The sequence below is a fragment of the Coregonus lavaretus genome (genome assembly GCF_964263955.1).
Source record: "Coregonus lavaretus genome assembly, chromosome: 9".
Lineage (NCBI taxonomy): Eukaryota > Metazoa > Chordata > Actinopteri > Salmoniformes > Salmonidae > Coregonus > Coregonus lavaretus.
This window is the reverse complement of record NC_139996.1, coordinates 27,907,925-27,919,990: the sequence shown is the minus strand read 5'-3', so window position 1 is coordinate 27,919,990 and position 12,066 is coordinate 27,907,925. Positions and strand designations below refer to the sequence as shown.

Sequence of the window (12,066 nt, the reverse complement as noted above, 5' to 3'; positions counted from 1 at the left end):
AAGTCCCAGAGAGCACTCACCTACTGGCAGTACCAACGAGTCAACGACGACAGTAGACAAGACGTATGAAACCACCTTACATTAGTCCTTACACATAACACATCATTTCAATCATGATGTCCATCAAATTACTGGTACACTGATCAGTGCATTATATAAATGACTGCATACTGTACTACAGATACTAGGTACTGTGACGTTAGTCTGAGCTGCAGATCTACAAAGAATATTGAAAACATGGATCTCAAATGTTGTGTTGTTTATCTTAGTATGTAAGAGAAAATTATGTCAAGTGAAGCAAACGTTGTTCTATTATTCCTCTCTGTGCAGATCAAAGCAGAGGATCGTTTTGTCCGTACTGAGCAGGGCCTGCTGATCCGCACATTGAACAAGAAGGATTCTGGGACGTATGTGTGCCAGGCTGTAGAACATGGCTTCATGCAGACTCTCCTAAAGGTTACCCTGGAAGTCATCGACACTGAACGCCTCGACGATCTCATTCACCGTGATGACGAAACCGCCACACACACCGCTGCCACACACACCACTGCCTGGGACACACCCCCAGCCCGGGAATCGCCCAATCAGAAGCTATGGTACCGTGACTTCCTGTCGTTAGTGAACCACCCGACCCTGAACAGTGTGGATGAGTTCTGTGAGCAGGTGTGGAAGAGGGAGAAGAAGCAGAGGAGGCAGAAAGCACACCTAGCCCAACAGGTCCAGCTACACCACCAGCAGCAGCAGCAGGGCCTCGTGCACGCTCACACCCACGTGAACGCCCATGGGCTGGCGGCCAAGTGGAAACACCTGCAGGAGAGGCAGAAAGGCCGCAACCGCCGGACCCACGAACTGGAGAGAGCCCCCCGCAGCGTCTGACCTCGCACCTTCTGAATCCCATGACCACCCCCCGACCCCCAAACCCCAATCCATGTACCCTGTTCTCATCCTCAGACCCCCTCTGAACCTCCTCCCCTGCCTCGTCTCCCTTTACAGAGATAAAGACTCATTCCACACTGACTTTGTACAGAGAATCTCAACTGGAAATAAAGGCAATATCTAGCCCTGGTCTGTGTGTGTAGGCTGCATGGGCACCCATGTTTACAGTGACACGGCATAGAGGCAAAGGATGTTACAGGACACCAGATGATACAGTACTATTCTATTCTATTATCTCAGCTGGCCGTTGTAGCCCCAGCACCATGTAGGGACAGTGTCAGCCAACATGAGGACTGGACTCCATGTACTACAGAATAACCTATTGAAAACATGGCTCTGTCTCCAGTGTAGTGTAGCTTTGTTTGTTAGTCATGTCTCATCGTTGTTGTCCACCCAGATATAATAGGTAGCTTCCCCTAACAACCACTATCTTGGAACAAGGGATGATAGTGTTTGATGAAATGATGGAGCAGGGATGGACCTCATGTGTATCACAAGGACAATAACTACATACAGGTCATGTAAAGCACAACGGTTTGATGGTGAGTGGATTCTATGAGATATGAAGAGTCCTAAGCAGAGAGGACGCATGAGTACTGCAAGATACTTCAGAGTAGCCATGGATTTATAACTAATGATGTTATTCTAACTTAAATCAGACATGTAAATGTGCTTTGATACATCCTCGTACTAAAGGGAATGGTTTGCGGTTATCTTGTTACATGATGTTGTTTCCCCATAAACAAATGTATTTAACAAAAGGTGATTTTGTTTTTCCGAAAGCAGTAGGTTAATAAAGTATCCAACATGGTTATGAAAGTTACTGTGTTAAGTGTATAGATAAGCTCTTCCAAGACACAAATGTTTTAACGTTTTATTTTAATGTTTATCTTTCTGATTTGCTCAGAGCCCTATATAAGTATTTGTTACATAGTTGAAGTTGACTTTATTTTCTTTATTTTATGTTTAGTCCAACCACTGCATCCCAGCTTAACTAAAACTTGTCTCTGCATCGACTCTGTCACATGTTGTTTGATTGAATCAATTGAAACAATTTGCATACAAAACTTGTTTTCACCACATACAGTGCCTTCAGTATTCATGCCCCTTGACTTATTCCACATTTTGTTGTGTTACAGCCTTAATTCAAAATGGATTAAATATGTTTGTTTTTTTCACCCATCTACACACAATACACCAGAATGATAAAGTGAAAACATGTTTTTTGAATTATTAGCGAATTTATTGAAAATTAAATATAGAAATATCTAATTTACCTAAGTATTCACACCCCTAAGTCAATACATATTAGAATCACGTTTAGCAGCGATTACAGCTATGAGTCTTTCTGGGTAGGTCTCTAAGAGCTTTGCACACCTGGATTGTACAATATTTGCACTTTTTTTTTTTTTTTTATTCTTCAAACTCCGTCAAGTTGTTTTTTGATCATTGCTAGACAGCCATTGTCAAGAACAGCCTCAATTCGTTGGGGCATGGTCTCTACATGGTGTCGAAAGCGTTCCACAGGGATGCTGGCCCATGTTGACTCCAATGCTTTCCACGGTTGTGTCAAGTTGGCTGGATGTCCTTTGGGTGGTGAATCATTCTTGATACACACAGGAAACTGTTGAGCGTGAAAAACCAAGCAGCGTTGCAGATCTTTACACAAACCAGTGTGCCTAGCACCTACTACCATACCCCGTCGAAAGACACTTAAATCTTTTGTCTTGCCAATTTACCCTCTGAATGGCACACCAATACAATCCATGACTCAATTGTCTCAAGGCTTGAAAAACCCTCTTTTAACCTGTCTCCTCCCCTTCATGTACACTGATTGAAGTGAGTTTAACAAGTGACATCAATAAGGGATCATAGCTTTCACCTGGATTCACCTGGTCAGTCTATGGAAAGAGCAGGTGTTCTTAATATTTTGTACACTCAGTGTATATTTGGCCTTGTGTTTTAGGTTATTGTCCTACTGAAAGGTGAATTTGTCTCCCAATGTCTGTTGGAAAGCAGACTGAATCAGGATTTCCTCTAGGATTTTGCCTGTGCTTAGCTCTATTCCTTTTCTTTTATCCTAAAAAACTCCCTATTCCTTGCCGATGACAAGCATACACATAACATGATGCAGCCACCACCATGCTTAAAAATATGAAGAGTGGTACTCAGTAATATGTTGTGTTGGACTTGCCCCAAACATAGTGCTTTGTTTTCAGGACGTAAAGTTAATTTATTTGCCATGGCTTTTGCAGTTTTACTTTAGTGCCTTATTGCAAAAAGGATGCATGTTTTGGAATATTTTTATTCTGTACAGGCTTCCTTCTTTTCACTCTGTCATTTAGGTTAGTATTGTGGAGTAACTACAATGTTGTTGATCCATCCTCAGTTTTCTCCTATCACAATCACTAAACTCTGTAACAGTTTTAAAGTCACCATTAGCCTAATGGTGAAATCCTTAAGCGGTTTCCTTCCTCTCTGGCAACTGAGTTAGGAAGGACTCCTGTATCTTTGTAGTGACTGGGTGTGTTGATGCACCATCCAAATTGTAATTAATGACTTCACCATGCTCAAAGAGATATTCAGTGTCTGTTTTCTTTTATCCATCTACCAACAGAAAACCTCCCTAGTCTTTGTGGTTGAATCTGTGTTTGAAATTCACTGCTCGACTGAGGGACCTTACAGATAAGTGTATGTGTGGGGTACAGAGATGAGGTAGTCATTCAAAAATCATGTTAAACTATATTATTGCACACAGAGTGAGTCCACCAACTTATTATGTGAGTTGTTTAGCAAATATTAACTCCTGAACTTATTTAGGCTTGCCAAAACAAAGGGTTGAATACTTATTGACTCAAGACATTTCAGCTATTCATTTTTAATTCATTCATAAAAATGACTAAAAACTTAATTCCACTTTGACATTATGGGGTACTGTGTGTAGTCCAGTGATACAAAATCTCAATTTAATCAATTTTAAATTCAGGCTGTAAGACAACAACATGTGGGAAAAGTAATGGGGTGTGAATACTTTCTGAAGGTACTGTACACATATATTGATATACAGTATATGAACACTGTGAAAAATGATTTGATATAAATGTATCTATTTGAGAAAACATTGTGTAACGTCATTGTATGCCTGTAATTGTTACTTTATGATAATACCTACATGTAACATGTACATGCTGGCAAACAGCACCAACTAACAGAGCAAATACTTTCCACTCTTAAAAGAAAAAAACACCACTGGTGTTGTATGGAACATGCAGGCTTCTATTACAATAGTTAGCATACCACTACTGTACCATCTGTCTATGTCTGTTTGCCCATGTCAGCCTGCAAATGTACTTTCAAGCATATCATACTCTTCCAGCAATACACACATGTATTTTGTTATTGTCCAGGAGCATATCTGTTCTTCTATGCATCTTCCCTTGAATCACTACATTACTCTGAGAGTGTGAACTTAGGAGATGTTTTTTTCTGACATGTGTTTTTTATGTACAGTGGGGGAAAAAAGTATTTAGTCAGCCACCAATTGTGCAAGTTCTCCCACTTAAAAAGATGAGAGAGGCCTGTAATTTTCATCATAGGTACACGGCAACTATGACAGACAAAATGAGGAAAAAATTCAGAAAATCACATTGTAGGATTTTTAATGATTTTATTTGCAAATTATGGTGGAAAATAAGTATTTGGTCAATAACAAAAGTTTCTCAATACTTTGTTATATACCCTTTGTTGGCAATGACACAGGTCAAACGTTTTCTGTAAGTCTTCACAAGGTTTTCACACACTGTTGCTGGTATTTTGGCCCATTCCTCCATGCAGATCTCCTCTAGAGCAGTGATGTTTTGGGGCTGTCGCTGGGCAACACGGACTTTCAACTCCCTCCAAAGATTTTCTATGGGGTTGAGATCTGGAGACTGGCTAGGCCACTCCAGGACCTTGAAATGCTTCTTACGAAGCCACTCCTTCGTTGCCCGGGCGGTGTGTTTGGGATCATTGTCATGCTGAAAGACCCAGCCACGTTTCATCTTCAATGCCCTTGCTGATGGAAGGAGGTTTTCACTCAAAATCTCACGATACATGGCCCCATTCATTCTTTCCTTTACACGGATCAGTCGACCTGGTCCCTTTGCAGAAAAACAGCCCCAAAGCATGATGTTTCCACCCCCATGCTTCACAGTAGGAATGGTGTTCTTTGGATGCAACTCAGCATTCTTTGTCCTCCAAACACGACGAGTTGAGTTTTTACCAAAAAGTTATATTTTGGTTTCATCTGACCATATGACATTCTCCCAATCCTCTTCTGGATCATCCAAATGCACTCTAGCAAATTTCAGACGGGCCTGGACATGTACTGGCTTAAGCAGGGGGACACGTCTGGCACTGCAGGATTTGAGTCCCTGGCGGCGTAGTGTGTTACTGATGGTAGGCTTTGTTACTTTGGTCCCAGCTCTCTGCAGGTCATTCACTAGGTCCCCCCGTGTGGTTCTGGGATTTTTGCTCACCGTTCTTGTGATCATTTTGACCCCACGGGGTGAGATCTTGCGTGGAGCCCCAGATCGAGGGAGATTATCAATGGTCTTGTATGTCTTCCATTTCCTAATAATTGCTCCCACAGTTGATTTCTTCAAACCAAGCTGCTTACCTATTGCAGATTCAGTCTTCCCAGCCTGGTGCAGGTCTACAATTTTGTTTCTGGTGTCCTTTGACAGCTCTTTGGTCTTGGCCATAGTGGAGTTTGGAGTGTGACTGTTTGAGGTTGTGGACAGGTGTCTTTTATACTGATAACAAGTTCAAACAGGTGCCATTAATACAGGTAACGAGTGGAGGACAGAGGAGCCTCTTAAAGAAGAAGTTACAGGTCTGTGAGAGCCAGAAATCTTGCTTGTTTGTAGGTGACCAAATACTTATTTTCCACCATAATTTGCAAATAAATTCATAAAAAATCCTCCAATGTGATTTTCTGGATTTTTTTTCTCAATTTGTCTGTCATAGTTGACGTGTACCTATGATGAAAATTACAGGCTTCTCTCATCTTTTTAAGTGGGAGAACTTGCACAATTGGTGGCTGACTAAATACTTTTTTTCCCCACTGTATGTCAGGAGATGTTTCATTTTGGAATATCTCAACACAGAGAGACATACAGAGACAGACAGAGAACCTGGAATGTATGTAGCTGTGAACACAACATAAACATTGAAGAGTAAATCCCAAGTCCAACAGTATGACACTGTATACTAATTGCATGTGAATGCCATTCTAGTGTACTTTTGTTTCTATAACGGTGCATTGTTTAATGTTGTTTGTGATGGTCTGCTCTTAGTTTAGAGGCAATACACATTAACCTGTTACTGAGGTGTAAATACGCACAGAACGAGTTACTGGAAGTACAGCATAAATTAAGTACTCTGGTGTATGCCACTGGCATTCAGAGATACTCTTGTTTATCTGGGCTGGAAATCACTTTGGATGCACACCTCTATACAGATATGTCAGTCACACATAGTTACAGTAATTATAAAGTATATTACAATGTAATTGTTATCAAACACAACAATGCAACATGGATCAGTACACATGGTCAGGTAGCACGATTATACATGATCTTCCCATTATCTGTATCAGTGTGGATGTAGAAATCCAGGGGGAACAGCCTAAGCAGGGCTTGAACCAGTGACCTAATGCCTACAAAGTCCAGACCTCTTAGAACAGGTGGTAGTGGGCTCACATAGTGAGGCAGTACAGTGGGTCTGTGTCTGTATAGGGATCAGTTCTTAATGTGCCATACCAGGTCCTATTTTAGAGCCGGTATTCTACAGTATAAGAGGTGCTGGTTCTCTGCACCAGTCATCTCTGGCCCACTTCAACCACTGGCAAGGCTGCTGAGTGTAAATGAGGGAGTAAACTGCTGCTGCTGCTGTATAGACTGTGTTTGGTATGATGATGAAGAAGAAGATGATGATGATATTGATGATAATGATGCTGATGTACTCTACTGTTCTAATAAAGTATCTTCCTAAATCCTGTTCTTATTGACCCTGTCACGTGTTATTTGTGATATCTGAGATTGTTACTCCACACTGCCACAATGCTACTATGTCAAATATCAACTCCATGAGATGAGACATCTGGTTGTCAAGGGTGATACAATAGTTGTGCAATAGTTGTAATACAATTGCAGCATTGGAAATTGGAAATAAACTGTATTTATACAGTTATACATTTAATTCAAACACAATGATCTTCCATGCACTAAAGCTATAGACCTCTTGGTGCCAAAATATAGTTGGTTTTAAAATGTATACATTTAGTTAAGAGCACACAGCCCATTAACCATCAGTATTTGATAAGTATTATAAATTACAGGCACTGAAAAATATAATTGATGCTTGATGATTAATCATCTCGTCCTACGCTGAAATACAACAAACAGAAATCTCTGCAGGTTGATGAAATGGTTGTTTGACATAGCTGACCTGCCTTTGCGTTGAAACATTGTCTGTCTTGTGGTACGTGACTGCCCCCCTCTGGCAGAGCGGACCTTTGTCATCATGGGGCAGTCACAACATCAGTCTGATTGGATAGACCTGTCCTCCCATCCCTCACCTCCAGGGGACACCACAACACTCACAAAGGACTGACACGAGGGACAGAATGAGAGACAGACACAAGGAGAGATACACTTCCCCTTTTACTGTGATTAAGAAGTAACTTTAGTAAGAAATCACAAAATCAATTACTAATTGGCAATACTAAAAGAGGAGAAATGTAAAATAATCATGTCACTATAGAAACCGCCCCACTGATTCAACACTCCTCTCTCTCTCTCGCTTTCTCTCTCTCTCTCTCTCTCTCTCTCTCTATCTCTGTATTTCCTCTCCTTTACAGCAACTGAGTGATGGAGGGATCAGTCTCTCTCTCATATTGCCTGTTTTAGTGGAGGTGAATTGGTGCAGAGTAGTTTATCACATTCTGCCATGGGGAGATGCTGGGTTAGCTCTCACTGGGGGAATAGCGCTTTACTGAAGAGAATAAGTCAAAAACGCACACACACGCACACACACAAACTCATGCACTCACGCACACATGCACACTTGACACACGCACACACACACACACACACACACACACACACGGAGGGATGGGAACCACTGGTGGTTCTCAGCTGGTTGGTTTTGGGTCGTGGCTAGTGACATGGGTTATGTTTATATAGTGGGTCAATGGAAAATTACAAAAGCAAAAAGAGAAGATTCCATTCTCTGTGATATACTGTCTACTCCCATGTGTGTTTATTGACAACCTATTGACCCAGAGGTCTTTATCTATATTCATAAAGCCATTGGTGGGCCACTACACATACATATGCCAGTTACAGTTGACTTCAGATTCCATGCATAGTCCATATGCATAGTCACAAGGGTCACTTGAAACCAAAGGTTAGCAAAGTTAGAGGGGCCTACTGCCCACTCTCACACCCTCACCCTGAACCTCAACATGTCTGCTGTTTATAAACCTGGAGAATGACCCCTCAGAACATTTATCACATTACAACAACTACACTGTCATTATTTCACATAGACCTTACATGTGGCAATGGTACTTCTTCTTTCTTTCTTTCTTTCTTTCTTTCTTTCTTTCTTTCTTTCTTTCTTTCTTTATTTCTTTCTTTCTTTCTTTCTTTCTTTCTTTCTTTCTTTCTTTCTTTCTTTCTTTCTTTCTTTCTTTCTTTCTTTCTTTCTTTCTTTCTTTCTTTCTTTCTTTCTTTCTTTCTTTCTTTCTTTCTTTCTTTCTTTCTTTCTTTCTTTCTTTCTTTCTTTCTTTCTGTCTCTCATCAAAGGCTTGTAGGGTTGTGTTGCTGCCCTGTCTCATTGAGTCAATACTGACAGAGTTGAAGTGATTTTCTTAAAATCTAATTCTGCAGACTAGTGGATTGACTTGATCATGAGTAATGCCTCGGAGCAATCCTCATGCTCTCTAAATAGTCAGGGTGTGTACTCTGTTATTTTGAACCCCCTGAGTTGGCAGTATGCTCAATGTGTCAGAACATCACTAGTCCGGATAGAGGACGTTGTTTTAGCCTTGGCAGTAGCAGTGTATAAGTGTGTTTTAGCATTGGCAGTAAACCTCTAGGGCTGGACTATGAGTGACAGAATGGCAGAGGAGGTTTGTTCTGGGTTCATTACCTCAGTTCCCACTTCCAAATGATCTGCTTTACTTCACTGTCATTCCTCTGACCTTTCATCTGACCGCTACAAAACTGACACTAGCTAGCTAGCTTCTTTTTCATTTAAATAACATGGCTGGTTAGCTAGCTAGCTAGCATAAGAGATATCTGGCTAGCCTGTAACTTAAGGTTGTTATTATGTTGTGTAACATAGCAAAATGTCTATGTACTTGTCATTTGGTTGAGACTAACATTAGTATAAATTGGCTTTATTAGGAAGATGGTGCTGTTCAGAATGACATGTTCATGATTGTTGATATTCACAGGACTCTCCAAATGCTGTGTTGAACGAGCAACACGGATGAAGGAGGGGGAGGAAAACAGACAGCTTCTCTCTACCACACCTTCACCAAGTCATCCAATCTTTGCTTCATGAACAGTTGTTGCATCTTCTAAAATAAATACAGAATACATTTTGTTCATTTTGTTTCTAACATGTTTTTTTTAAATGTAAACGTGAGTAATTTAGGAGATCTATAATATAATGTTGTTGTTTTTAAAAATCTAAAATATATATTCAGTCACAAGTCACTTGGATTATTTTATGTTGCCTTTTAAAATGTTTGCTAAAGGTATGTATTGTTACTTTGTACGGTAGACAGTCCAAACTGCAAGGAGTGGGTATGTCACTTCCGTTTTGAGCGCATCACTTGTCTCCGTGCTACGCTGTTTGTTGCTGCTTGGCTACCTGCCAAACTTGATGGTTTTTACTTTTTTTTTTACGTTTAATCTATCTCCATTTAACACATTTTACCAACGTCTTAGTTATTTTTATATTTTTTACTCGCTCTACTTTTTTCATTCAATTTTTTCACCCCAGACGGTTTATCTGGACATGGTTCTACAGGACCTCCACCAGCCGAAGCTAAGTAGTAACATTAACACTATGCCATCTAATTGCAGTCGCTGTACTCATAATATACAGGAGAACTATCGCCTTACGGTGAGGATAGCCATGCTGCAAGCACAGCTTCAGACGCAATCATTAGGCAAGGGCAATGTATGTGTAGGAAAGGATGAAACAGCATCTGTGCCACCAGTTAGTACAGATAGTAGTATAAATCCCCTCGCAGAGTCCCCGCAGCCGGACAATTTTCTCAAGGCTTCTGGAAAGAAATGCTGTCGGCATGCTCAACCGGTGTCTCTCATTCAGCCGACATAAACTTTAAACCGGTTCTCCACATTAAGCAACGAGTCGGATTCAGAGGCAGAGCCTTCTCAGGTCTCTCCTCCACCCGTTACGGGGTCTGAGCCACCGAAGCCTCTCACCATTAGCTCTGACAAATTGAAAACCCTAGTCATTGGCGACTCCATTACCCGCAATATTAGACTTAAAAAGAATCATCCAGCGATCATACACTGTTTACCAGGGGGCAGGGCTACCGACGTAAAGGCTAATCTGAAGATGGTGCTGGCTAAGGCAAAAACTGGCGAGTGTAGAGAGTATAGGGATATTGTTATCCACGTCGGCACCAACGATGTTAGGATGAAACAGTCAGAGGTCACCAAGAGCAACATAGCTTCAGCGTGTAAATTAGCTAGAAAGATGTGTCGGCATCGAGTAATTGTCTTTGGCCCCCTCCCAGTTAGGGCGAGTGATGAGCTCTACAGCAGAGTCTCACAACTCAATCGCTGGTTGAAAACTGTTTTCTGCCCCTCCCAAAATATTGAATTTGTAGATAATTGGCCCTCTTTCTAGGACTCACCCACAAACAGGACCAAGCCTGGCCTGCTGAGGAGTGACGGACTCCATCCTAGCTGGAGGGGTGCTCTCATCTTATTTACCAACATAGACAGGGCTCTAACTCCTCTAGCTCCACAATGAGACAGTGTGCAGGCCAGGAAGCAGGCTTTTAGCCAGCCTGCCAGCTTAGTGGAGTCTGCCACTAGCACAGTCAGTGTAGTCAGCTCAGCTATCCCCATTGAGACCGTGTCTGTGTCTCGATCTAGGTTGAGCAAAACTAAACATGGCGGTGTTTGCCTTAGCAATCTCACTGGAATAAAGACCTCCTCCATTCCTGTCATATATCTCACATCTCAAAATAGGGCTACTTAATGTTAGATCCCTCACTTCCAAGGCAGTTATGGTCAATGAACTAATCACTGATCATAATCTTGATGTGATTGGCCTGACTGAAACATGGCTTAAGCCTGATGAATGTAATGTGTTAAATGAGGCCTCTCCTCCTGGTTACACTAGTGACCATTTCCCCGGCGGGGGTGTTGCTAACATTTACGATAGCAAATGTCAATTTACCTCCCCAAAAATGACTGTGTTTTCGTCTTTGAGCTTCTAGTCATGAAATCTATGCAGCCTACTCAATCACCTTTTATAGCTACTGTTTACAGGCCTCCTGGGCCGTATACAGAGTTCCTCACTGAGTTCCCTGAATTCCTATCGGACCTTGTGGTCATGGCAGATAATATTCAAATTTTTGGTGACTTTAATATTCACATGGAAAAGTCCACAGACCCACTCCAAAAGGCTTTCGGAGCCATCATTGACTCAATGGGTTTTGTCCTACATGTCTCCGGACCTACTCATTGCCACAGTCATACCCTGGATCTAGTTTTGTCCCGTGGAATAAATATTGTGGATCTAAATGTTTTTCCTCATAACCCTGGACTATCGGACCACCATCTTATTACGTTTGCAATCGCAACAAATAATCTGCTCAGACCCCAACCAAGGACCATCAAAAGCTGTGCTATAAATTCTCGGACAACCCAGAGATTCCTAGAGGCCCTTCCAGACTCAAGGACGTCGGAGTACAAAAATCAGTTAACGACCTAACTGAGGATCTAAATTTAACATTGCGTAATACCCTAGATGCAGTCGCACCCCTAAAAACAACAAATATTTGTCACAAGAAACTAGCTCCCTGGTATACAG

The 12,066-nt window shown here is 41.5% G+C and overlaps 1 pseudogene across 1 annotated transcript in view; it reads left to right on the top strand.

Moving 5' to 3' along the window:
- Positions 1 to 876, top strand: part of LOC311134915 (semaphorin-3ab-like) — a 43,891-nt pseudogene extending 43,015 nt beyond the window's left edge. The window contains exons 15-16 of the transcript in view: positions 1 to 63; positions 331 to 876. The exon at positions 1 to 63 is cut by the window's left edge and continues 83 nt beyond it. The product of the transcript in view is annotated as a semaphorin-3ab-like (transcript). The remainder of the gene's footprint in view (positions 64 to 330) is intronic.
- Positions 877 to 12,066: the final 11,190 nt, after the last annotated feature.